General features: G+C 33.6%; 1 protein-coding gene across 20 annotated transcripts in view; it reads right to left on the reverse strand.

The window, feature by feature from the left end:
• The window catches only part of PTPRD (protein tyrosine phosphatase receptor type D), a 1,155,490-nt gene that overhangs the window by 438,805 nt on the left and 690,169 nt on the right, over nt 1-26,516 (reverse strand). For all 20 annotated transcript variants that reach the window (XM_064404736.1, XM_064404735.1, XM_064404734.1 and 17 more), the window contains exon 8: nt 10,269-10,312. The gene's annotated coding sequence lies outside the window, so the exon portion shown is untranslated. The remainder of the gene's footprint in view (nt 1-10,268; nt 10,313-26,516) is intronic.

The raw sequence follows: 26,516 nt of genomic DNA on the forward strand, positions 1-26,516 counted from the left end.
ACTCTGAAAGTATTTTTTAGTGTTTAGGCAGGAAATATTCACATACATATGAATAAGTAAATGCTATGCAATTTTAAAATTCCATCTAGTTCTACAAACTGGCAATGTTTTAATTGTTTGGACATGTGGAAAAAACTCAAACCCAAAAATTACATATACACCCATCACTTTAGATTATTCCAATTTCAGTGCTTATTTAATTTGGTATATGTACAGTGATATGATGCTAATAATAACACATGCATAATGCTAATGATCAGTTTTAATGCAATATTGAGATATAATATTTCTGCTGCGGCACAGCATTTATTAAGCATTATTAAACACTCAGACAAGGAACCTTTTGTACCCTAAGAAATGAGCTGCCCACACTGTAGCAATCACGACACCGGCATCCACACATTTCACCCATCCTAATGTGACCATAGCAGCACCAGGGAGCATGGGAGTTGCACAGAAGCCAGCTCTTATCTAGAAAGAGTGTGCCTCTGCTAGCAAGGCACAGCCTGTAGGCTAACAAACCCTGGCACTTTTCAGAGCTCAGTAGCTCAGGAGCAATGCTGCCTGAACGTGCTATTCCGCTTTCATAGCCAAGCAAGTTCACCAGTATGTCTCTGCACCATGCCCGTGATGTATGCTTCTTCCAGTACAGGTATCTCTGACACTATGACCCACTGGGCTGTGTAAACATGTCACTATTTTTGGGGGATTTCACTGTGAAATAATTGCTCATTTATTTGAAGGTGAGTGACTTTGCCTCTTTCAAGAAAGAAGTGTCTTTTGTAATCATAACCTGGCATCCAAGGCTTTTATTCATTCATATCAACACTGGCATACATTTAAGTTTCAGCACCTGTAACTAAGTTAAATGACTGTTTTTACCACCATCTTATATCCTTTTTCCTAAGACGATGTGTTGTATGTGAGGTGTAATAGCTGTGATGAAATTGAGACATTGAATGTAAAGTAATCCTTAAAATTCTTTCCTCAGACCCTTGCACTAATGTTAGGTTTGCTGTGAAGCTAGAAGGTCTGAATTAACTATTATATAAAATTCTTACTGGTAAATGCTTTAAAAATAATGCAGGATATCGGGGAAAAAGCTTAAAGAATTGAACACTTCTTTTATGGAATATATTTTACAGAAAATCCACTAGAGATCCAGATTGAATTAAACAAAAGCAAGCAAGCCTGGTCCACTGAGTTTAGTACTTATGTATATAATTGTAATTAGGCACACACATTGCTCTCAGACATATTTAATCAGTCTTTTAATGATCGATGCAAACAGTACAGTATTTCTTTAACTTCAGGAAAGTCTTCTGACATACTAACATCAATAATTAGAGGAGGTCAGAGCACAGGAAGTACTCCATATGACAGGAAGACATGCATAAATTATAGTGTAATACTACTGCAGATGTAGGCCTCCAAATTCTGAGTGGATGATAACCATACTAAACTTGTATGGCTGTCCTATTGCTAATATTAAGGTTATGATTGTTTAGGAATTGAGGGTCATGCTTTTATTGAAAAATGAGTGATTGCCTTTCTTCTAACCATAGATGTGTGTTGTTCCTTTGTTTTTCATGGACATTCACTTTCCTGTAAATAGAAAGCTTTTAGCTAAAATGTAAAATCATAATGAAAGTCAGAGATTAGAATTGGGAATTATACTGTTTTGCTAATTTTGAGGCTAAAACACGTCACATATAATGGACGTAATGCCTGACCACTTTTCTTCAGAGATCAATACATAAATGTGCATTTTAAAGTTAGTCTCAGAAACCAAGTAAAAAGAATTCTCTATGCATCAGAAAAAAAAATATTAGTCTTACTACCATTAAAGGAAGAAATACTTGTTTTCAGTGATATGGATATACCCATCTCTTTCTGTATATGTTCTGAAATAGTGTAATTAAAAAGAAAGCAGCAGGAAAAAGGGAGGAAAGGGAAGGAATAGGTAATGACAGAATAATCTGCTTGTAAATGTGCATTAAATCTGGTAAACTTTTTTCCCCCTGTGATTCATAATTCAGTTTTAGGCAGCATTCCCAACAGTAATGCTAAACAGGATGTGGTCCTGAGTGGCACCAGGAGAACAACCATGACGTCATGAAATCACTGCTTCTTTGATTGTTCCTCATTGATTCACTAAAAGACTAATACCCCTGAGCCTCAAAGCCAAGCTGTGCAGCACAAGGGGTGCAGAGGTTACTGTATTTCTGACCTCTCCTCACAAGAAGTTAAAACAAAGAGCATGAGATCAACACAGCATAGCAGATAAAATTTGGGCTAATTAATTCTGAAATAATGCTAGATTATTGGTGAGGCAACCAGCTGTCCTCCCTTTTGCCCCCTCGGAAGTCCAGAAAACTCAATTCCTGAAGTTTCACAAGAGCAAGTTTTATTGAAATCCATCTTGAAACTGGGTTGGTTCCTTTGCTTCACTACTCACACTTCTGACCGTTAAAAAAAAGAACACAGACACTAAACAAAATACCCACTAATTTTTGTTCTTTGTTTGAATTTGATAATTAATTTCTGCTTCATTTTATATCAAGATCGTATCTTGCCATTGTATTTTTCTGAGTGGTGTTGATCCCCTAAATGCATTTATAAATAGCATAATAATTCAGTATGTGTGTAAAGGATTTTTTGACCTCTCAGCCTTTATTTTAATTAGTTTATTAAGCCATTACATTTTAGTCTTATTAAAGAGAGAGAATTTCTCCATATTCTTATATATGTTAAAGACTCTTGGACACTTTCATCTACTTCCTTTTTTTTAGTCCACATATTTATGTCATAATGGACAAAAAAATATAGGACAAAAATTACACCTTGAAGGGATTGCTGCTTTATCTGAGTTATGTAATTTAGAGGATAGTGAATCCTAGTGCAGAAAAAGGGGCATGTTTCATCTGTCTTGCACTAAAATAGTCCAAAACATGTTTAGGAATGGGATGTATGGGTAGGGATTCATGAGCTGAAATGGAACATTGGATTTCCCAGTAGTGGATCCTGGCTGTGAAATTTTTTTCAGTTAAAATTAACTGGTACTCCATAGGAGAACTTTACACAATTTTTCACACATTCAGAGTGAAAAATCACAGTGAAATGCTTAGATTTTAATCTTTAGAAGGCACTTTATATTATTTAAATACTTCCTTCCTTTTGAAAACATTTAACCTGGTCCATACCAGCAACATTAACCTTTTCATGTTTACAGGACTTCAGAACACACTCTATATAAATCATATGTAAATCCCTGCTGTCTTCTTCAATGAATTAATTGCCTTTTTTTTTCCCAGAAAAAAAATACAAGATAAAAAGAGTGAATAGGTCTTCTTCTCTTGTTGTTTGGTTTCGTATTGTAGGGCTGACAATCCTACTCTCCTACATCATACAGACACTGTTAAGTGGTTATGAAGAAATATTTAGTGATTAACTGCTTTTGAATGTACTGCTCTTGTATCATGCTTCAGTGAACATTTTATTTCCTACAAAACTGGGACAAAGTGGTTATAGGAAGAAAAAAAGAATGGAAATCTGCATGCATAAATAGTAAAATCAGCGCTAAGTATATTATTAAGCAGTCTAATAATTATTAGTTTGGTAGCTGAGAAAAAGTCAGATGAACTAATGTATGTGATTACAGCAGGATAAAAAAATAATCCAATAGCAGCATCCAACTAGGGGAAACAATAAACTAAAACTTTAGGCATATTATTAAGATACAGCGGGCCCACAGCAAGAGAACAGGACTTGCAATACTAATTGCTGGTGTCTAGACCATAATTTGGTTTTTAGTCCTTACAAGTTTAATCCATCCAAAAAAAGAAAATTGTATATTAATGACAGGTTTAATAAAACTGGTATGGAATCAGTCCCAAACATGTTTAGATTCACAGCTTCAGCTAATTTGGCCTCATGTAAACAAAAAAAGGAACTTGTCAGTTTAGTTCAAACTACTGGAAGCTCTGGATTTTGTTTTGTCATTGCACCATCAGTGCTGAAACAGTCCTTAAATGGAGCATATATTCAATTTGCACCCATTTAAAGTATCTCCAGGTCTACTTTAGTGCTTTTATCCAGTTAATAAATGGTAGAACTCAAATCCAGATATTCACTTCAATAAAAGTTACACATTCTTACTTGAAGGAAAAATAGGGAAATTCTCAACCCACTGTGAATTCAGTGCTACTTCTATGCAAGTAGGAAGGATTCACACTGAATTTAAATGTGGGCCAGGAGCAGAGTCTCTCCCTTGGCTGTGTGGTCATATATTCAGAAAATATATGAGTAAGGAGAGTTAAAATGGCTGAAGAAACAAGTTCCTGGTGCCTTTATGCAGACTTGGACATGAAAAGGTGTTAGGTTAGATTGCATGCTACACTACAGGGAGTATAGCTTAACGGGCTAATCAATAACAGAGGAAAGCACAAAACTTGCAGTTTGGTTTTGTTCTTGTGTACTTATTCGTATTTGAATTGACTTAGTGGTTTTTTCCAACAAATGTTGACCATGATAAATCACAAGCCATTGCTTTTTAATGTATCAGTCTGAAGTACTTGCCTCCTTGGTTTCTAATAGATAAAACAGTGTCCTGTGAATTTCAAGAAAGGAGACAAACATCCTTTCTGTAGATGGTGGTACATTTGTGAGAGTCCTTTTTAATACTAGATTTCCATTAACAATCTAGCTGAAGACACAGGGAATAAACTATTGTGGCTTTTCATGTTTACAACATTTTACTGTATTATTTTAAAGCAATAATGATAATTTACTTCTTCTTATTTTAGCAATCAACGAAAAGGTTTTATAATTTTATTCTACGATAGTCAAGTTAGTTCAAATTACAGACAACAACAGTGCAAGAATTAGTTTAAAAGGTTCATAATTCCAACTTATTTTATACAGAAATGTTTGTACTGTTTTTATATATAAAGGTAATTCACTTGGAAACTCCTGAAAATCTTTTTATTTGAACTGGAAATATATCCTTCCTTGGAGAATTCCAAAATATATTTTGTTTTTTTTTTTTTTTTTTTTTTTTTTGGTAACACCTATAAGTTGTTGCTTCTGATCCAGTAGAATTAGAATACAAAAATGTCTGTCTGGAACAAAGTCATTATATTATTCATCATTCCATAAATTTTTAGGTCATTATCAAATACTATCCTTATATGCAAAATATCCCCTACAGAGCTCCTGCTACTTCATGAACACATGGTATAAAAATACAGAAGCTACTTGAAGGGTTTTTTCTCTTTGGTAGCTGTAGCCCTGTTCTGTAATTTTGGGAACCTAATAATTTCTCTAATAAATATTAGCAGTTTTATCTATGAGCTTCTTTAATGTAGATTTGAATGTGAAAGTACTAAGTAAATGATATCAAATTATAAGACTGACTCTACCTTATTAAATATTTAATGACAGGTTTATATCTCAGTGAGTTGTAACAACCGCTTACCTTTTCTCAAAAATATTAACTTTTTTTCAAACCAAAAAGATCTCTTATGACTCATTGGGGTTGAAGAAGTCATGCCCATTTCCTTTATCACTGTCCTGAGGTGTAATAGCTTTTAAGCTGAAAATGTTCTAAATAGAGCTCCTGAATATATCTTTTCTAATAATGGTTTCACTTAATGGGTTTCCACTAAATTATAAAATGAAAAAAATATTTAATCTACATGAAATAAGATTAACCTTACTTCGTTATTTATTTTATTAGCATTTGTTAAGGATGTACTACAGTATTGAATAATACAATTTTCTTCTGAATATTGTTGATACAACATAGCAACAAATAATGATTTAATTTAATAGAAAGTTTGGATGGTATTTTCAATTCCAGTTTTCAGTGTTTCACTTTATAAAGAAGACAGCATTTTATTATGCATGTGGCAGAGTTTCATATGATGATATTATGGCTATATAGTCTTCCTGTTTTCATTTCTGATTTTGTTCCAGTTAGTGTTGGTAAATGCAAGTTTGTACTAGAAGTATAAAAGGCTCAGAAATCTGGTTAGTTCTATAGAATCTTAACTCAAGAAGTAACCAGAAGAGATTAGTCTTGGTCAGTAACCTACTGAAAATTTTTCATAATTTCTAGCATCTTTTCCAGATAATTAAGAAGACTGGAAGTATCACATTTACTGTGACACCCTGGTAATATGTGTTTTAAATGCTGAAACTTCTCATTTAGTATTTATGGTGCTTTTTTACTATTCGTTCCTTTTACATATATATATATATATATTTTACTTTGTTCTGGAACAATTACAGCTTTTGTAAGTAGAATAATTCAATAATTTGCATAACAAAAAACCCCCTAAATCCCTCTTAAAATCACTATCTTTGTTTCCTAATTCATGTACAGGCCAAACTTCCTATAGTGTTCCTATGATTTATAGTTTTTATTGACAAAACTTCAATGAAGTCTAAATCTAGATTTCAACCAGATAGGATAGAATTCCTCTCATTGTACCATTTGCATAGTAATTTTTCTTGGATTCAGGAAAGACAAAAATTTCCTAGAAACCTGTCAGTTTTTATAAGATCCATCACTCAATGTTTTAAGTGACTTCATGGTGGCAACAGAAGTATGAATGGTTTAATGTATAGCAGGAAAATAAAAATGCATTACCTGGGAATAAAAATTCCCTGACATTTCACTAATGCTTTGAGAAGAAATTTAAAACGTGCTTTAGAAAGACTGAAATGTTTTTGTCATGAGGGGTACCAAAACAAATGACATCTTAAGCATTATCTTGGGGTATTTTTGAAAAAAATAATTAGATAAAGAGATTTCAGCAGACAAATATAGTTGATTATAGATTATTTTATATACTTTTCATAAGACTTCTGCCTTGGAAATACCAATATATTTGTAGAAGATATTGTTTGCCTTCCCCTCTACAGAGTTCAGACTTCTAGTATGCCCTCTCTTCCAGATTTTTGTTATAACATAGTTACACAATATTGTTGTGTCATTAAAGATTGCTGCACTTTACACATCTCAGTGTTCTCTGATCTCCAAAATCAGATTCTTCCTATATAATATGCACTTTGCTGTAATAAATGAATTGCATGCTCTCAAGGGGAGCCACATAGAGGCTTCTGGAATTAACAGAGGGCCTTGCAGAATAAATAGTAACTTGTCATGACACTGAATTTCAGTTTACTGCACTGACATAAATTTAGTTAAATTTTTTTCAATAATGTTGTTTAATTGGACTTAAAAATAAAATGTAAAAAAAAAATATTTGTAAAAAAAAAAATATGTTTCCTTTGAATATTAAGCTACAAACCATCTTCCTCTGTGGATCTTGCTCTTGTAAAAACATGTTGTCCTACATTGCCCTGCAGACTATTTAATAATCAAGCTTCAGTTACAGTCTATAAATGTTTCTAAGCAACCGCAACCCACTTTAAATATGCTAGTCAATTAGCTCTAGACACCCTGTTTCAGTCTTTGTCTCTATTATTTCTTTCTGGCTTGAAACATAAAAGACAGAGGGATAGAAGGAATATTTTAAAATAATACCTTGTACTGATCAAGGGTGATGCTGTTAAGTAGCACCTCTGCAGATAAATGCAGACCTTGGGCAGCATCTGTCCAGGAGTACAGTGATATGTGTCCCCATCAATCCCTTATCAACATATAAGCCAGAAAGAACAGAAACTTATCTGGCTAATAGCAATAGGGAAAATAAAAATAAAAAAGAAAGATAGGTGTTGATGACTGCGGGAAGAATAGCTTCTACCATGTTATCCACTGTTTATATTCTTTGTTTTGTTAATATTTACTTCTTTCTGCATAAAAAAACCAAAAAACACCAACAAAAAAACCCCAAACACCAAAACAAAAACAAAACAACAACAACAACAAAAACTGCAACAAAAACCAAAAAGCAAGCCAAGACAAAAAAACCCAAAAAACAAACCTGTCTCCCAATTAAAAAAAAACAACAAACCAATTCTCCAATTCTTAGTCATTTTCATAAGAGAAGACTTTAAATAATGATTTTCTATTCAAAAATATAATACCAGTTGAATTTTGAACACAGAGGTATTTCTTAGTTAAATTGCCTAATCCTGTTAATTTGTTATCTTTATTTTTAGCTTCTTTTAATCATATATTCCAGCTTTTTCCTAGAAGTGCAACAACCTTTCTTACTTGGTATGTTCAGTTTTCCTTATTATCTTTAATGCTTTTCACTCTGTATTATATTCTTTAAACATATTAGTAAGGAATCTGAGAAGAAAATTCTGGCTTAATTTCACTAAGTCTCTTATGGCTTAGAATATCTCTCTCCACTGAGGCTGGTACAGAACATAGTTTGTATTTTTTGTGATTGTGCAATGATTTATCCAAGCAAACTTGAATTCTGCTGGAACTTCATACCTAACAACAAGTTTTTTCCGGACTTCTGGTATTGTCACTGTCATTTAACACAAGATTGAGAGTAAAATAAACCATAAAAATTCCATAAAAACAGGGAGGCTAGAGAGAGGCTAAGGTGTGTGTCTGGTAACTTATTTAACTCCCTAGCTATATTTTTGTGTTGCTTTCCAGTTGATATCATATTCTATACGCAGCACCATAAAAGCAATAATGGTTAAATTTATAATACAATAGCGCCCCTGGGGTATCAAGTAACTAATAAAGGAAATTTTGGAAATGTAAGAACAGCACAATTATATAGTATTACTACCCTTAGGCATGTATTCACATGACTGCTCCTTAGGGAGTTTCTGAAACTAGAGAGATTATCAATGTATTTACATCTTTATGGGATTTTTCTTCCTCCACCCTATGGCATATTTTGAATCCCAAATAACTTTCTGCAAGAAGTTTCAGATTTTCTTTACAAGCTGCATTTATTCTGAACTTCCATTTTTTTCAGACTATGGTTTTAGTACTGGAATAAAATATGAATGATTGGTTTCTTCTTTTACTTTTTACACCCCAGACATTATTTCTATAAACTTCTCTATGGTTTCCTCATTTATGTCTCTTCCAGATTCAAGCATGCTAGATATGTAGTCCTTTACTCATATATTAACTGATTTACTATTTTTGATCCTACTTCTTTTCCTGCTCCTCATCTTGCTCTCTTACTCATGTTGCTTTATTTACTTTAAAGATGAACTATCTAACTCAGGATGAAAATTAATCATTTTCAAATTATGAGTGCTTGTGATATTAGGCCTGCTTTTCTCAAGAAGTATAAATTCACATTTCCTGCATGCTGAATTTCACCTGACTATTACTCATTCACAGAATCATCTTAGTATTCTTCTGTATTTACCCACAAATTACTAATTATTAATTACTAATTAATAATCCCAGATAAATAAGTGGTATTATTCCCACTAACTTTTGGAGCTTTTCTGTCATAATTTTACATTTAATAGGTTAAAGTGTGAAACTTGAAGATTACCCATGATTACAGAAATAATTGAGCTTTTATAATGTGACCAACACCCCCAAATTTCCTATACATTATCATACATATATTTTATAGTATATAGAATGTAATATAAATTGCCAAAATTCCTGTACACATATAAAATAATCACAATTTTTCTGTCTTACTTTTCTTGTCATAAATAATTTATCACTGGGGACTGATCTACTTCAGTTTATGCCGTACCTTATTAAAAAGAGAGGTCAGGTCATATGCACCTATCAAACATGTTACCTTATAGAAAGTAGGTAGAAAGAGTAATAAAAGCTTGGCACCTCTTTTTCATATAGCTATACCATGCAGAATATTTACAAGAATCAGTGTATTGCTGTCTAGTCTTACTCAGCCTTTGTAGGTTAAGTATTATTCCCTGTACAAAGGCTAGTGAGATAGTACACAAACCAGAAGGCTACCTTTTTTAGTTGCTGTTGCAAATAATTCAATGCATTCACTAAATTTCTATTTAATTCATAACACAATTTAGAAATCATGGTGAAGCAACCAGACTTTTTTTCCAAAACTGCAAAATCTGATCTATGATCTTACTCCTACACTTTAGGGGTTATCTATGTATTTATTACACGGTCTACTGATTCAATAATTATGTTCTATTTTATGACTAGGAGAAATTTGAATTTCAAACAGGATACACTTTCCAAGATTTAATAAAAATTTCTGATTAGAAAGATATTTGTGGTTTATAATAGGAAATCCAAACCAAAAGAATTTGTAGGCCTTACTGGAAAAAGAATATGATGACTTAGAAAGTGAGTAGATATGAAATCTTACTTTGAACCTTTGTAGATTCTTCTGCTGTCCACTGAATTTCTCACCTAAGGAAAAAAAAAAAGGTAGAGTAAAACTTTGTAAAATGAATAATAAATTATATAGTTAGAGTATTTACACTAAGGAATGTCACAGTCAAGTTTTATTTTTATTAATTTTGAATCCAAGTGAAGACAGCATTCTGTACATTGAGTACTTTAACAGGAAGAGTTCTGTGCAATTAAAAAGTACACATACTTTCTTAAGTTTCATTCCATATAACAGTAAATCCACATAATGCAAAAGGCAAAAGAATTATTCTTCAAATTATGACTTATAAAAACATAAACTCAATCTTCTTCAGTGGACTGAAATAGATATTCACTTTCATTGTGGGAAGCAAAACAGAAATAGACTTTATAGAATAATGCACTATGTTTAGATTTATGCATGCAATCAATAAATATTTTCAATTTCAAATTAAGAAAACGAAAACACAAGAACCCAATTCAATACTTAGCTAATATGCTGAAGAAACTTACAGACACTCCCTCTAAGAGGTCTAAAGGCAGCTCTCAAAGGGAATTGCCTCTCAAAAGGTGCTGCACTTTTCTATTAAGCAGAAATATTTGCTTCCAGGGGATCTAACAATGACAGAGGATTTGTCAAGTTCAAAGCAGTGGCAGAATGTCTTCAACTTAAATTTGTGTTCTGAAGTGCACCTGAAGATGTTTAAACCAATATTCTGTTGCTTAATTAATTGAAAAACAATCAGAGAACCAGTATTTACCATGGAGAAATAAAAAAGGATTTTTGTGTGGGTCGTGGTTTAAGAATGGTGCTGTCCAATTTGATGTCCCCACCAAGACTCTCCCAAACTAGACACCGCTTGCTTGTTCCCCCTCTCCTTCCCACTTTCCCCTCCAGCTTGGAGTTGAAGATTGGAAGCACAAAAAGTGAATGGCATTGGTTGAGATAAGAACAGTTTACTAGAAACAGCAGTGAGAAAAAACAAAAAGCAACAACAATCATAATAATAAAAGAAGTATACAAAAGAGAGGGTGATCCACATGCAAAAATGCTCACAATGGATCTGGAGACAAGGAAGCCACACCCTTCTTTTTGGAAGCCAGACAGAGTCCCATCTCCCCATGCACAAAACTAGGGCAATGGGATTGCAAATAGTACAGACGGGGTCTTCTGTTGATTAGGAATCTTTCCTTGGTTATGTTTTCCACAGCAGAGGATGTACTCATCCTCAATTTTCTACCAAAATTTTTATTGTTTTCTTAGTCAGTCTTAAAAGAACCATGGGTAGAGAAACGAACTGTTACTTTTACGGTGATTTTGCTGAACACACTTCTGAGGCAGCCATGTTCTTTGAACAAATCTATTTCATGTATTTTACATAGAAACCAGCAGACAGTTATAGTTTTCTGTGGCAAACACACACATTTCCAGATTCTAGAAATTAAAGTCATGTTATAGGAACCTGGTCAGTGTATGTTGAAGCCTGTGGAGAGAAGTGAAATTGATATTGTGTTCTTGCAGAAGGCCTCCTTATGTCTACCACAAGGCAATCAGGTCTTCCTGCCTTCCCTGGCTACCTCTACTCTCCCATCTTACAGGAATGGAGGATGGACTGGCTTAGGTATATGTCATCCTCCTGGACCTTGTGCTGGAACCTTGCCCATTGCTGGGAAGCAGAGGGTAGATCCTATGTGCACCATGCTGACTTATCTATCCTGTACTGTGCTCACATTGCTGGCCAAAGAAGAAGAATAAGCAGAAGAAATATGGCTAAAGCTAATTTTAATTCAGCTTACAGGACTACAGCAGAGACACAAAAATGGAAGGAAGGTAATTCACATCTGAGCATTTGTTCTCTGTGCAGCAGATGCCTCAGGGCCCAAGAGGAGACACTGCAACAATCAACACTTTTTTTTGTTCTTTTTATCCCTTTGTATCCCTTTTCATTTTTGATGAAGGCGTCTCTGCCAGGCCAAGCTCAATAGAACAGCTTCACTGTTTGCTCATTTTAATCTGGCCCTGATTCTTGCTCTGGTTCACAGATCCTGAAGATAATCTGATTTTATGTCTCCACAGTACTTTTACTATATTTTTGAAGATACCCAAGGGAACACTATTCTAAACTGGTACTAGAAATTTGTTATGATATGTTTTATTCTCTTATACTTGGGAGTTTTTTGTTGTTGTTGTTTGGTGGGTTTTTTGGTTTTGGTTTGTGTTTTTTTTTTTTTTCCCAATTTTATGAAAAGGCACTGGGGGTATCCTTAAAGACAGAACATGTAAAAGTTGCTCTTCACAAAATATTGTTTGCAAGAGTGAAAATAGCTGTCTTGAGAATGAGGAAACTGTGAATTTGTAGACATGAGAAGAGTAAAAAAGTTAACACCACATTTGAGTACACATATTTTTGGTTTTTGGTTTTTTTTTTGTATATCGTCTATTCAGGAAACATGTCAGCATGACTCTGGATTTCAATCCAGTTTCCACCCTCTTGCCACATACTTCCAGGTGCTTTGTAGCAAAATGTGTAATAAACAGTAGTTCCAATTTAAAGCTAAAAGAGTGGTTTTTACTCTAGGTGCTCCTTTCCTCAGTAATTTCAACAAAAGAGACAAAAATGTCAACCCTCCAAATACCTCCCTCCCCCTAACCTAACGGGAAAATTTTGAAAATACTTAGATGAATGAATAATTTTTTACATGTGAATAGTCAAAGTGAAGTTCTACTGACAGGGTAAAAGACATAAATTATACATGATTTAGCTCCTTCAGTAAGCATTGAATGCCAGTGACCAACTGAGTGTTAAATATATTGAGCAAAAGAATGTCACTGTGCTCTAAGGCAATTTAGGACATGTATTTCCAAAAACATAACAATAAATAAAGCAAGTGTATTTTAAGAAGGCTTCAGAGGAAAGGCATATTTTTAGAAAAGTAAATTACATATGCTACCATTAAATAAATAAAGTATCTAGTAGACAATCAGTGGGTACAACCTTTATTGTACTTGAGAGATGAAATGTAATTAAGATAAATGAAGAATTGTCTGCAACTGGAAAGTTTTCTGTTCCATTTGTAAGAATATTTTTAAAACATCAGTTCAAGTCTTCCTGTGGACCTCCACTGCTGAAGAAATAGGGTTTTGAATTTGCCTTTTGTATGACAACTTCATATGAAGTTCTTCCAGTAAATTATATAATGGTTTCCATTTCTCATTCCTCAGTCTTTGCTTTCCCTTCTCATATTTCAACAATTCCCTCCTTCTCTCTAATCAGAGGAGCTACCACTTAGAAATTCTTTGTTGGCTCTATAGCAGACTGGTGTTTCCATTACTTTCCTTTTTGAAATTTTTAAATTAGTTTTTCTTATTTTACTTCTTTTTCTTTTCCCTTATTTTAAGCAAGACACTTCTTCAGTATCAAGGTACCTGTCCTCCTTAGCAGACCTCCTAACACATTTTTCTTGCTTCATTTTTCAATGACAATCTTTCACACAAAAGCCAGTATTCAAAAAATTTCCCTGAATATTTATTCTTTTTTGTCATATTTATAAATGAAAAAGCCTAAATATGCAGTTTCTCTTCAAGCAATAACTTACACACAAGCACTGCACCAAAGTCTACAGCCTACCAGTATTAGTTTTATCAGTCACAGCTGCATTACTTTCAGTGGTATTGCACCTTTTGCCTGTTGGTCTGCTTATCAGTAAGATGTTTCCTCTGAGACAAAAGTAAGGACTATAGGAACATATTTTTATTTTTCATAATAGGTATTAATTAGGTGGTCAAGCAGCTGACTTTTTTGTATTTCTGTAGAAGAAACAGGTTACTTAATGCAAATGCACAATTACACTGAAAGCTAGTACAGGATAAATGTGCCGCACATTTGGAACACAGTCTTTCTCAACAGTGATGCTATGAAACATTTATGAACACTGAAGTCTATACACATCAGCAAGCCTGCTAAAATTGAAAAGAGCTCCTTACTCATGCAAAAATAAGCAGATGCTTAAGTGTTTGCAGGAACAAGTTTCAATTTCTCTCCATGGGTATTGGAGAGATCCTCTGCCCAGGGATGAACTTCAGTCAATAAAATTATTAACAACAGTAACACACACAGTAGGGAAGTGTATTCACTCCAGAAAAATTAATTTAAGTAGTGTTAGCTGGGGTCTGATTGGTGACATGTAAAACCTTAAATCTCTCAAGATATATTGCACTTTAGAACAATGTCTGCAAGTGTTGTACAGCAATGACTTGTTTTCCTGTCTTGTGTAGGACATGTCAATAATTTTCCACCTTATAAAGGTTACTATTTTGGTTCAATTCCTAAAAAAAAAAAAAAAAAAAAAAAAGTATTGCCCATGTTTTCCTTTTAAAATGTGTTTCTAGTCATCTCTATTTACTTCTACATTTTCTTACTGTGCTATTTTCTCTGACTAATTTTCAGTATTTTGATCTTCCCAAGTCTGGCTATTAGAAGAGAAATCTCATTAATATCCTTTCTAATTTGCAAAATTATTTGTAACTGAGTATACATGCATAAATAAATCAGTGTCCTGCTTTATTAGTCTATCTTGACATTGCCATATTCATGATATTGGCATTTCAATATTTTGTTTTGACTTTACGAACTCTTTAAATGCTTCTAAAAATCTGAATTACAATATTTGCCATCCTTCTGTTAACATAGAGCAGTCATAGGATTGATTCCAAATTTTCTGAATGCTATGGATGAATTTTCCTGAGCCCCATGACATGGTTTGAATCAGTCCACTAACTAGTACCAGAAATTGATTTAAAATATGTTATTTTAAATTTCATACCTATTCCAGAAACCCCTGTATAAATAGTAGCTTTACAATTGTTACATTATGAAAGCCTGAACCCTTTCTTCTTGTTCTTCACCAAGGGAATGAACTGGTCACTCATCCAATATAATTTTTTTCTAACATTTTCTTAAAAGATAAATTAATCACATTAAATTTTTTATGTGGCCTCTCATTTCTGTACGTGGTGCTTGAACTTCTCTGCCATTTTACAGCACTTGCACTTCTATTTCTTATGATAAAGTACCATTTCATTGTGTCTTAACTTGTCTTTACAGCCAAAGAAGGGATTACAAGATACCTTTTGCTCATTTCTCATTTAAAAAATTATATGGAAAGTGGGTTTTTTTTTGTATTCTGAAGCTAAAATAAATGTAAAGGGCTTATATAAAGAACAACGGTACCAGCACGTTCAGTGGTAATAAGACACACTAAATTCTGACTTCTGTTTCTTCATGAAGAATTCCCAATGTTAGGTTTCACAATATATTGAACAGTTCTGCTGATTTTCTAAAGTTTGTGAAATCTGAAAATATATTGATATGTGTTCATCATTATACATGCTGCTATGAGATACATACTTGCTGTTTCATCTGGAAAAAGTAACTTAATGTAGTAACGTCCTAGTGATGTTAGGACATAACCAGGTATATTAAAATTTACACAGAACTCTAAAAATTTACGCAGAGCTGCCATTCCAGAAATCACGTTCTTGTCTGATACACTAACAGAATTTTCATGCCTTTGCCTCAAAAAGAATAGCACACAAAGAGAATATGAGTAAATGAATGATAATAGTATTGATAATTGATAATAGACAATTTATTTCACCACATTTTTTCATATATTTTCTTGTTCAAGCAAGAGAGATTTTTAAGTTTTGAGTTGGTTTGGGGTTTTGTTTTAGCGTTGGTGGCTTTTTGTTTGTTTTTGTTTTGTTGTTATTGTTTTTCATTGTGCTCTAGCTTATTGTTGCTCTGAGGCTGTTTTATAATCCAGAGGACCTTGTTTTTAATAAGCTGAAACTGAGTTTAGTTAAGTGGAAATACACCATGGGAATTGAAGAAATTTCAAAACATGCCCATGACAACAATAAGAAATGTCCTCTGTGTCTAGTTGCTGAGGCAGAAAGGATATGTAGAAATAATTGTAAATGCAGAAAAAAAATGTATACCTTTAAAATGTGCATATGGTATAAAAGAAGATCATTTGCAGTTAAGATTTGAAACAGATCAGTGCTTCATGATGACATAAGATGATTAATATTACTTAGTGTGTGGGCAAGTCCTAAGTCACAACATTAAAGACTGATCAACAAAACAACCAGAAAAGTCACTGTGTTTGTAGGTCAGAACATTTATATGTAAAATTATTTTGTTACTTAAAAACCCATATGGAAACTAGAAAGACTGTGTAAACAAAATTCAGCACTAAAAGTTGAAAAAGGGACAAAGTTCATATCCAATGCAGCCTATTAAACTGTTGGGGGATGGGGAAAGGAGGCAGGGGAAGAAAGGGAGAGATAGTTTGTTATTGCAATTGAATAAGGAAACTGATAGTAAAAATCAGAACACACAAATAGCACTAGCAAGCTTTGTGATCATTCACATTGCTTCCTTTTTGTCACTTGAATTCTATGATGTACACAAATATATTTTAACTTAATGTTAATCACTCTCCTTAAGATTGCAAAGTGGGATAATATTCCTTTAATTATTCACACATGGAATCCAGAAGGTTCTTTAAACAGAAAAATGAGAAGTTTAATTATTTCAATGTAGTGAGATACTTGTAAAAAACAAAATTTATACAATATGCTAACACTTAGAGGAACCGCTGCCAGACAATAATCCCCACAAGATCTGCTACACTACAGATCAAATAACAGCCAAAGTGGACATTTGTCATAAGATACCTACAATGATTTTAGCTGATACTTCTCTACCAATGGATAAGTAAATGTAATACATATGAATGGGGATAAAATAGCAGTGGATTCTTTCTACTCCCTTCAGGGACAAATTATTTTCCCCTCAAATATTCCCCCCCCAAGAATATGTAGGCCCTTATTATCAAAACAATATAAAGTCTTGCTTAGACAGGATACAAGAAGTTTGATGGATGAATACAATGATTTTTGTACCTTTATAGTACTAGTAAAAATTTCTGAAATAGCAGTTATATACTAGTATATATAAAGAAGTAGAAGAACAACATTAAATTACAGCTGTACTTTCTTAATTTTCATGGCTTTTAAGCCATGAAATACTACATAGATTTAGAGCACTGCTGTGCAATATTGAATTCTGCCATTTATCTTAAACTAGAAATAAGTGAAACACTGAATATCATTAAAGTTAATAAGGGAATCATCTTAGTTGTTCTCAAGAGGTAATTTTGAACAGGAGAAAACCCCAAAACTGAGTTTATATTCAGAGTTGCTAGGGAATTAAATGAAATGGTTGCCAAGGTGAAATAATATATTAAAATTCCTGACATACATTATCCAAAGGTTTCTGTAGTCTGCTCTTCCATTTTGGCTCAGTGTTACCAGTAGTTTGAATACACACATACTGTTGCTAAGGACTGATGCTGTTGCCAGGTGAAAATGGCCCATATTAACCTGCCACAAATATCTAAATATGTTGATAGAAGTGTGCTGATAAAAGATAGGAGAAACATGTCTTGGAAAATTGGATGATCTATTCTTTCTTATCCATGACATAACAGTGAAGGGACTTTTCTTACTCTTTGTGCACACGAACTCTAACCCATAAAAGTATCAGTAAAGTACCCAACAATAATGATGATATTATTAAATGAACATTGTGTTCTATAGAATATAAATCTTAATCAGGCATTCAATGTAACCTATAAAATTGTTACTGAGGGGATATAACTGAAGTCAGTGTGTAATTCAGACTAGCAAAGACATATGATCATTGCTTCTGGATTATGGATTCTTTCAAGCCATTCTTTCTTCTTAAATGTTATGAAATTTGAGCACCATTATCTCAAAGCAACTAAGAATATGCTTGAAGTAAAATGATGAAATAGATACTTAGAGTGAAAATGAACAGGTGCTTTAGTTACTGTGTGTCACAGTAACTGTCACATAGGTAACAGGCAGCTTTTTAAAATTATGGCTAAATTGCAGTCTAATGCCTTTCTTGCAATTTGCATAGTATTGCCAATAATATTTTGTAGTATAACATTGCTTGTAAAATCTTAGTCATTTCAGGGAGCAGCTCCATGTTTATCAATCAAAGAAAGAAAGGAGATCAGCAGAAGCTGTCAGACACTAATATCCACACAGGAGGTCTTGAGAAACAGTTACAGTATCCTGTCTTGGTAGACAACTACAGTACACTATATGCGTATAGTTCTAGCTTTGGTTTGTCAGTATTGAGTACAGAGCACTGACCTACACTATGCTACAGAGAAATGGATTATATTTGATGAAATTACACATTTTGAGAAAATAGTTTACACAAGGATAATGTGTAAATGGCAAAGCTGTTCAGACACAGTTTTCTCCCTCTCTAGGACTCTTCCTAAAAGATGTTTAACCATCTTTTACATCTTTCAAGGCAGCTTTGTTCTTGCTTTTGCCAGGCTTTAAAAGAGACTTGTAAAAAGTCACTTAAGAGTACTATCTTTACCATAGTAAAGACTATCTTTTTGCTGTTTGCTGTTCTACCCAAACTCAGAAGTAACTTTTGGAGTCACAACAGCTAAGAAAGCACATGACTGCTCTTGTGTTGTGGAAGTTTCTGTCTGTATGCTTAGCTTTGACTGACACATCATTTCTTCTCTGGACCCCAATCTATTTTCTGCCTCACTAAACATACAAAACTCTGCATAAATTTTTCTTCTCAGCTTGTTCTGTAATCCTATGAATACACAGTCTTCCTGTTCATCCCTTCAGTCAGTAAGTGCCAGCTGTTGGGTCCTGGAAACAGTTTTATTTATGTGAAATAAAAAAAGTGGGAAGAAAAAAAAAAGTAGCTGATCAGAAAGCTATGAAAACAAGAATGCACTGAAATATTCAATCAGAATGTTTGAGTGAAGCAAAAGAAATTATTATGGTTTCTATCAATCAACATATAAACAAACTTAAACTAGATAAGTTTTACACAGAAAGATAAAACTCTGAGTGATTTCAGTCTATTAATCCCTTTTTGATTGTTCTGTTGAGCATGAAACAGAGGTCATGCTGAGAAATTGCAAGAAAAAACACCTCTGTGGAATGAACGTAAATTAATTATCTTGATATATTCTGCCATATTGCATCTGTCAAAAATGTCCTTCTTTATAATGGGAAACACACAACACCCCATGCATGCCCCTATCATATTTTCACAAGTTATAAAGCATGTGTGCATTTTCAGTAATTAGAATGGAAGTACATATATATGTCATCCAAAGGCTATTAATATGTAGATATATAATTAACACTGAATAACCCATTATATGAATTGCAATGGCTTCTAGGAGGCACTGCCTCCAAAGTGACAGAGAGAGAAACAAAGCGGGTCTTTATGGAGATGCCATGGGAGATGCCAGCCTCACATGGATCTGTGCTTCCCCTGCAGAGCTTTGAAGTTGCATGTATACCTATGATATGGAAGGGAATGACATTACTGGGTAGTGGTGCATTGATGTTCTTACTGATGAGCCACATACTCCCTTCCCATTTCTGTAAGAAAGACAGTGGATCTTCCCAACATACACAGCAGCAATCTCCTGCCAATATTCTTTGCTGAGGTCAAAAACACATCAGAAATGAGACATCTCTTTTGAGAATCTGTCATGTGGTACCTGTTTTGGTGAGAAATAATATTGTTGACAGTGCTGTCTTGTACAAAAGGTGTCACCTTTCCTGTTCAGCTCAGCTTGTTTGTCCCAAGTAACAACTCTGAAGTGGAGAACAGTGGTCCACATCTCACCTCATTATGTGTTGTCCAGACCCTGTTATCTCCTGACTGGGTTAAAGAAAACTTGCTGACCTTTTTTAGGCACAGTATGTGCCTCAGACTTCTTCCCTTTCAGTATTTGTGTTTGACCTGTTACTGTTTTTCAAGACAACACATGTAGCAAATCTGATATGGCTTAAGGGGTAGCCTGATGATTGAGAAGATCCACTTTTTCCTCACTAGTTTTCTTGGAAACAGCTGATGTCTGAGCAAAGAACAGAAGTGGTGCATGTAGCTAAGGAGACTGAAGAATCCAGAAAGACTTCTGAATTGCTAGGAGGAAGTGAGTACTTATTTTGGAGACATATGGAGTTACACATGTCCAAACATAAATCACATTTACAGTGTCATATGCCAAGATTTGCCCCCTGCTCATAAACTTGATTACTTCAGGTGACATCTTGAAATTCTGGTCACATCTGGAGTCTAGATATATGTGATTGTTATTTTATTTTCTAATTAATAGCATTCAGTTGTAACTCCATACTTGATTTTCTTGCTCTCAGAAATGATGCTCCCAAAGAAAAGAATACACAGGTCTTCTGTGTTGACTTTTATAGATCACTGACCTGCTCATGGATGAGGGAGAAATGCTGGTTTAAACTCAAAATAGTTGTAACTTACCATGAGAAAAATAAGCAAATTTAAACAGAGCACTCCTGCTGTGTTCCCCTGTCTTTAATCTCTGTGCCATCATACATTATGTCTTTGTATATATGTAAAAGAATAACAGGCCTGATTAAAACTAAAAGTTCTGTAGTAACTAGTTGGTGTGATTGTTTGTTGTGCTAACAGTAATATTGTATTATAAGAGTATGAATAGCAATATTGCAATGAATTCAGAAGTCTTCTGAAGAAAAGTACCAGGGATCCCAACAGATACAATACAATGATAAAACATCTGGATTTATCTTATCATCTGAAATAATCTTATCCTATGGATAATTTTAGGATTTCCGTAAAGGAGGAAATAATTTACTATTGTGTGAATGTTTTAGCTTAGTTTTAGTATAATTTTAAAATTTACAGATCAGGAGTAGAAACAGAACTACTATTTAATGAAAAAATTAGTAAGCAAGAGCCACTAATAAAATAAAAACCTTTGCATCTGTTTGGTTTGTTTACTGGTAAAGCTTGGATGATGGGATACAAAAAGATAATAAAGTCTACCCATTCATTCAGAGAACTCTGAGAACACCTAAGATTCATCCAGGTAGTCAAAATCCATATGTACCACCACAAGTGCTAAGCTAATTAGGAAATCTCATAATTTCTTTTAAGAGTTAACCAGATCTTCTAGTCAGGCCAGTATTGTTTTCCATATTTTCTGGAATTGAGGTGTATGTGGAAATATGGAAACTTCCTTTTATTTTTGAGACTTGCTTCTTTGCACTGTTGTTTTTTCACATTTCTTGCTTTTTTCTTTGGATATCCTTTGAAACTAGTCATTAAAAAAACTTAAACAGCACTACTGATAAACTTTATAAATAAAATTTTAAAACTTTACTATACTTTGAGTTTACTGGATCTTACATATATACTATGAAGGAGAAATATGATCTATAAATCCTAAAGTTTTTCACCTTATATTGCTCACAACTACCTGATATTACTCATAAGGAACCATGTAAGGCATTGTATTTACAAGGGAGATTCAGAGAAATTGCCCCATGCTTATGAATGTTTTACTGATAGTATGGAAACAGGATGGAGTCATGATGTTTATGTGGGAGATCTTAAGGAAAATAAGATGCATTATTACAGGAAATGGTCTTTCAGCTTCTACCTTCAACATACAAAATCTGCAATTTTTCCCTCCCTTTTATCTGGTCTTCCTACTTTCAAGGTAATGTGGAGGAGCCCTGTTATGTTCTAGAAGGATAACTAGGGGATATCATGTAGACAATGCTGGAGAAGTTTGTTTTTTTCTCCTGAAAATATTATGATAATATATATACATCTTTTCTTCATTTGCTTGGCACAAAGTAAAATGTTTTTTCATTGAGTTCTGAAAAGACAAATATCTACCTTTCAGACATATGCATATCAAATACATTTCCATACACATGAAAAATATGCATATAATATCAAATAAATCATACTTATGGAATGGTATATTTTCCATAGCAGGTGGAGCCAGAGTTCAGAGACATCTTATTATAATCAGGGCAAAGTCACACCAGAGCAATATTTTTAGACCCAAAGGAAAAAATGGAATTAAGCAAAAAATTTGTAATGCATAAATTGAAGACACTTCTGGTTTTACAAAATAAATATTAACACAGTTATCAAATATACCAGACTTGTTATAAAAACATACAGTATTTAGCAGATCATAGGGATTTGAAGTGTTGTTTATAATTTTTTATGTCAAAGGTCAAATCTAAAATTTAACTGACTTTCTAAGCAAACCTTTTTATAGGCAATATCTATGTATATAACATCCTGTCAACACTGTGTTTTAATTTAAATTACTGAATGGTTTTCAGTAAAAGCAACCAAAAATATATTTTTTGCAGCATGATATTAATGAAATTGTCACAGTGATGACATAAACAGCACCTATTGTTTTCTAATTTCTGTGAGTCTTGAAAACAACTATCATAATAAAAAGGCCATTACAGAAGAATTCTAAATTTCCTGGTTTTTTGGCTTTATAACCTGGTGTCATCTATAACTGCTTATCCCTGTGCTCAAATTTATGCAAATTATTTCTACTTGTAAGGAGGAAACTGTTTTTATATTGACTTGTCAGAGAACCATCCTCTTTTTCTCTGATTTCCTTTTCTGCCATAGGATTTTACACTCAATTTATCAGGCAATTAATACTTGAATCAGCCATTACATAGCAATTGTGCTATAAGGGGAATATATTGCAAACAAAGGTTTGATTAACTCCTGGACATGGCACTAAAAACTGTAGGTGGGGTCTGTGTATCATCCTGATAACAAAACAAAGCACTTATTCTTTAATTGTCCTCTCTGGGGAAAAGAGGAAAAGACTGGATGTAATGGAAACAAGGATAAAATATGAACTAGGCAACAGGTAGCCATTTTTGTCAGTGCCACCTTGTATCTCTTTAATTGCCATAAAGTGATTTGATCTTACAATAGCTTGAGAATTCCATACATTACAGATACTCAACTGCCACTAGCAGATATTTTTTATTCATAGTTTGAAGGCAGACCATAAACAGAATTCAAAGGAAGCTTTCACTTTTAAGGAGGATTATGATCCAGATTAATTTATTGGACAAAATGTTTGTTCTCTCATTCTGGATATACATGTTCAGGAATTTCCACCTGAACATGAGGAAGAACTTCTTTACTGTGCAGGTGACTGAGGACTTGAACAATTTGCCCAGAGAGGCTGTGAAGTCTCCCTCACCGGGGAGATGAAAGAAATCCTTTCTATGGAGAAATCCTGTGCCATGTGCTCTAGGATGGCTTTGCTTGAGCAGGGAGGTTGGACCAGATGACCCACTTGTGGTCCCTGCTAACCTGACCCATCCTGTGATTCTGAGATACTGAAAATTTGATAGCCAGGTTGATAGTTTGGTGTTTTTTGTGATGGCCTCATCACTTCGATAGTCAACACCAGGTTTCACAGTACTGCATAACAGATATGTCATACATTAGAGCTTGCCCCACCATGAAATTCTCACATAGCTTGTATTTATTCCCTAATTCCTTTAAAGATGTTTTCCCAGCTGCATGACATTTGTATTTTGTGGATTTTGGGGTAGAGCAGGTGTTCAAAAAAAATGGAAGAAGATCTAGTCTAAGAACAGTTTTTTGACGTAAGTTATGCAAGTATGTTTCAGGAGAAAACCAGGTATCAGTGTTTAATGTGGTTACACAGGAAATTATTCTAATATCAGACTTGACATACCTCAAGTGCTATTTTCATGGCTTGAGTGGAACAATAAGCCTATTGAGACTGAAATGATAATGAAGTTTCCTATTTACAAGCAAAAAGCTATGCAGTTGTATTTCTAACATTTTTTCTCTACAAGGCAACTCTGTTCTGTGACTAGGAACAAACCATAAGCTGTCAAGAGAATTCTGGAGCAAAGCAAGCATAGGGAAAATAGGAATGCAAAGCGCAGGTCACATCATGACATGCCTTGCTGCTTATATTCCAGACTGAATGGGCCCTGATCTCCACTCTAAATAAATAATTGTGTCTCTCATAGCATTTTTTTTAAGATATAAGATCTTATCCAAACCTATGAGTGGAAATGAAGACCCTTGCTTGATTTCAGAGTTCATTTCGAAGATCAATGAACCCCAGAAAATAAATTTTCTATGGAGGAAGAGAACCAAGGTTGTATATGTATAGAAGAGGGAATGGAAAATGAGGGAGAGAGAAAATAGAAAAAAATAATGACAAAACTAAAGACATGCAAGGGGAACTAGGAAAGGGGACAGAAGGAAAACAAGTTTAGAGAAGGAAAATTTAAAAACAAGAGAGAGACTTAAAAAGACTCTGAAAAGGGAAAAGAGAATAGGAAAAAAGTGAAAGAGGGAAAATATATAGAAAAATGAAGAGAACTGGAGAAACATAAAGTGATCAAACATTCTTTAAAGTATGATACTACTTTACATATACATGGAAAAATAAGAAACAGGTTAAAATATCAAGAGAAAATTATGAAAGAGAAAGAACACCTGCTTAACATCTCTGTCAATTATCTGGAGGAGATGGAGGGCACATACATAATGTCTGCAGAAGGACCAGTTAATAGTTTTGGGACCAATGAAATAAACACAGAGAAAAGGTTAAAAGCTAATATACAGTATTGAAAAATGAGAATACTATACTTGAGATATCATATCTTAGCGTTTCTCTCTCTTTTTACTCTTTAAAGTAATTCCTTTGTGATTCATAGGTTGTTTCACAATTTTTCCTTCAATATATTTTTGTTGTGTTTTCATATTGTAGGTAGAATTCTCATTTAAAAGAGTTTTATAAGGGTATTATAATTCAGAAAAGGCCTTGACAAGTAAGCAATATATTTCACATCAGTTTATTTTGAAATTCCAGCTTATCCATGTTTCAATATTTTATTTTATTCTATTCACAATTAGCTCTTTTCTGAATTACCAGGGTTATTTCTTTGCTTCAGTTGATTTGTCAGATTTATACAGGAGTTGATAAAGCAGTTATCTTAATTCAGTGATGCCAGCTTCTCAGAACCTGAATCAAGGTGTTTCTTCTAAAGCTCATCTTGCATCAGGAGGTCTTCTGTGAATATAGGGATGTAATACTGTTTATTTGCTCTTTATTTCTCCCCAGAAGTATGGTAATATACAATTGTGAGTAAATGACAAAGTGAATTTCCTCCTTTATCCTTCCCTATGGCTTTTTTTATTTTTGCATTTTCTTGTCTTAAAACTAAATAATCTCTCAAATCACATTGTGAGTCCAAGAGTTTCTGAGATTTCAGTGTAATTCCTGTGTTTATTTTATTATTAATGTAACTGAATTCAGAAGGATGAAGAAGAAAATTGAAAATATATTTACTTTCCACCAAAGGAAATTTAAGCAACAATAGCATTTTCTGTAGTGTTTTACAAATGTCTTTCTTCCCTTAAAACTAAAGATTAAGAAATTATACTTCTACAGTGTAAAACTCCATAATCTGTGTTCTAAATGAAATATTTAAGAAGTCTATAATGCTATGTCTAAAAGGTGATGGTTAGTTGAAATAAAGCCCTGTGTAAGAAATTATGTCCTAAAAGCAGTCGTCATGTCATTAATCCCTGAAATCAACAGTTGTGCCTCAAGGGCTGAAACCTAGTTTCAAATAAATCAACTAGAAAATACCTAGCACCTAAAATTCCCAGTGCCTTGTTTGATACCATCATTCTACCTTGAAAATACTAACTATATATCTATATCTGTCTTTCTGTCTTTCTATCTATCTATCTATCTATCTATCTATCTATCTATCTATCTAATCAATCTATGTCCTTATCTCTAATCACCTACTGGTTTTGTATTAATTTTCCCAAACATTCTCAAATAAATGTTTAAAATTAGTACCATGAATACCCATTTTCTGTTGTTTAAGTACTCAGAGACTGACCATTTGTATGTACACTGCTACAATTTTAGGAAAATCCATAACCATAAGTCTAAACAAAGGCTTTCTCTTACACTGAAACTCAGTCTAGTTATATACTGCCAAAGAACAGAATATTGGATTACTGAAAAAAATAGTTCAATTAATTTTCACAGAAATTGAGTCAGTCAAATATATTATGAAAGCAGAACAGATTTCTAGAACTTTTTGGGAAATTTCATACTATAGTTTGATACCTGAAAAAGTATCTATTCACCTCCCTGTTAATCTGTAGCATTTCTGGTTCATATGTTAATAGTAAAAATTGTGTGGCAATGTAACTTACACAATTGAATTGCAGCACATAGTAGC

This window comes from Passer domesticus, chromosome Z (assembly GCF_036417665.1).
Source record: "Passer domesticus isolate bPasDom1 chromosome Z, bPasDom1.hap1, whole genome shotgun sequence".
NCBI lineage: Eukaryota > Metazoa > Chordata > Aves > Passeriformes > Passeridae > Passer > Passer domesticus.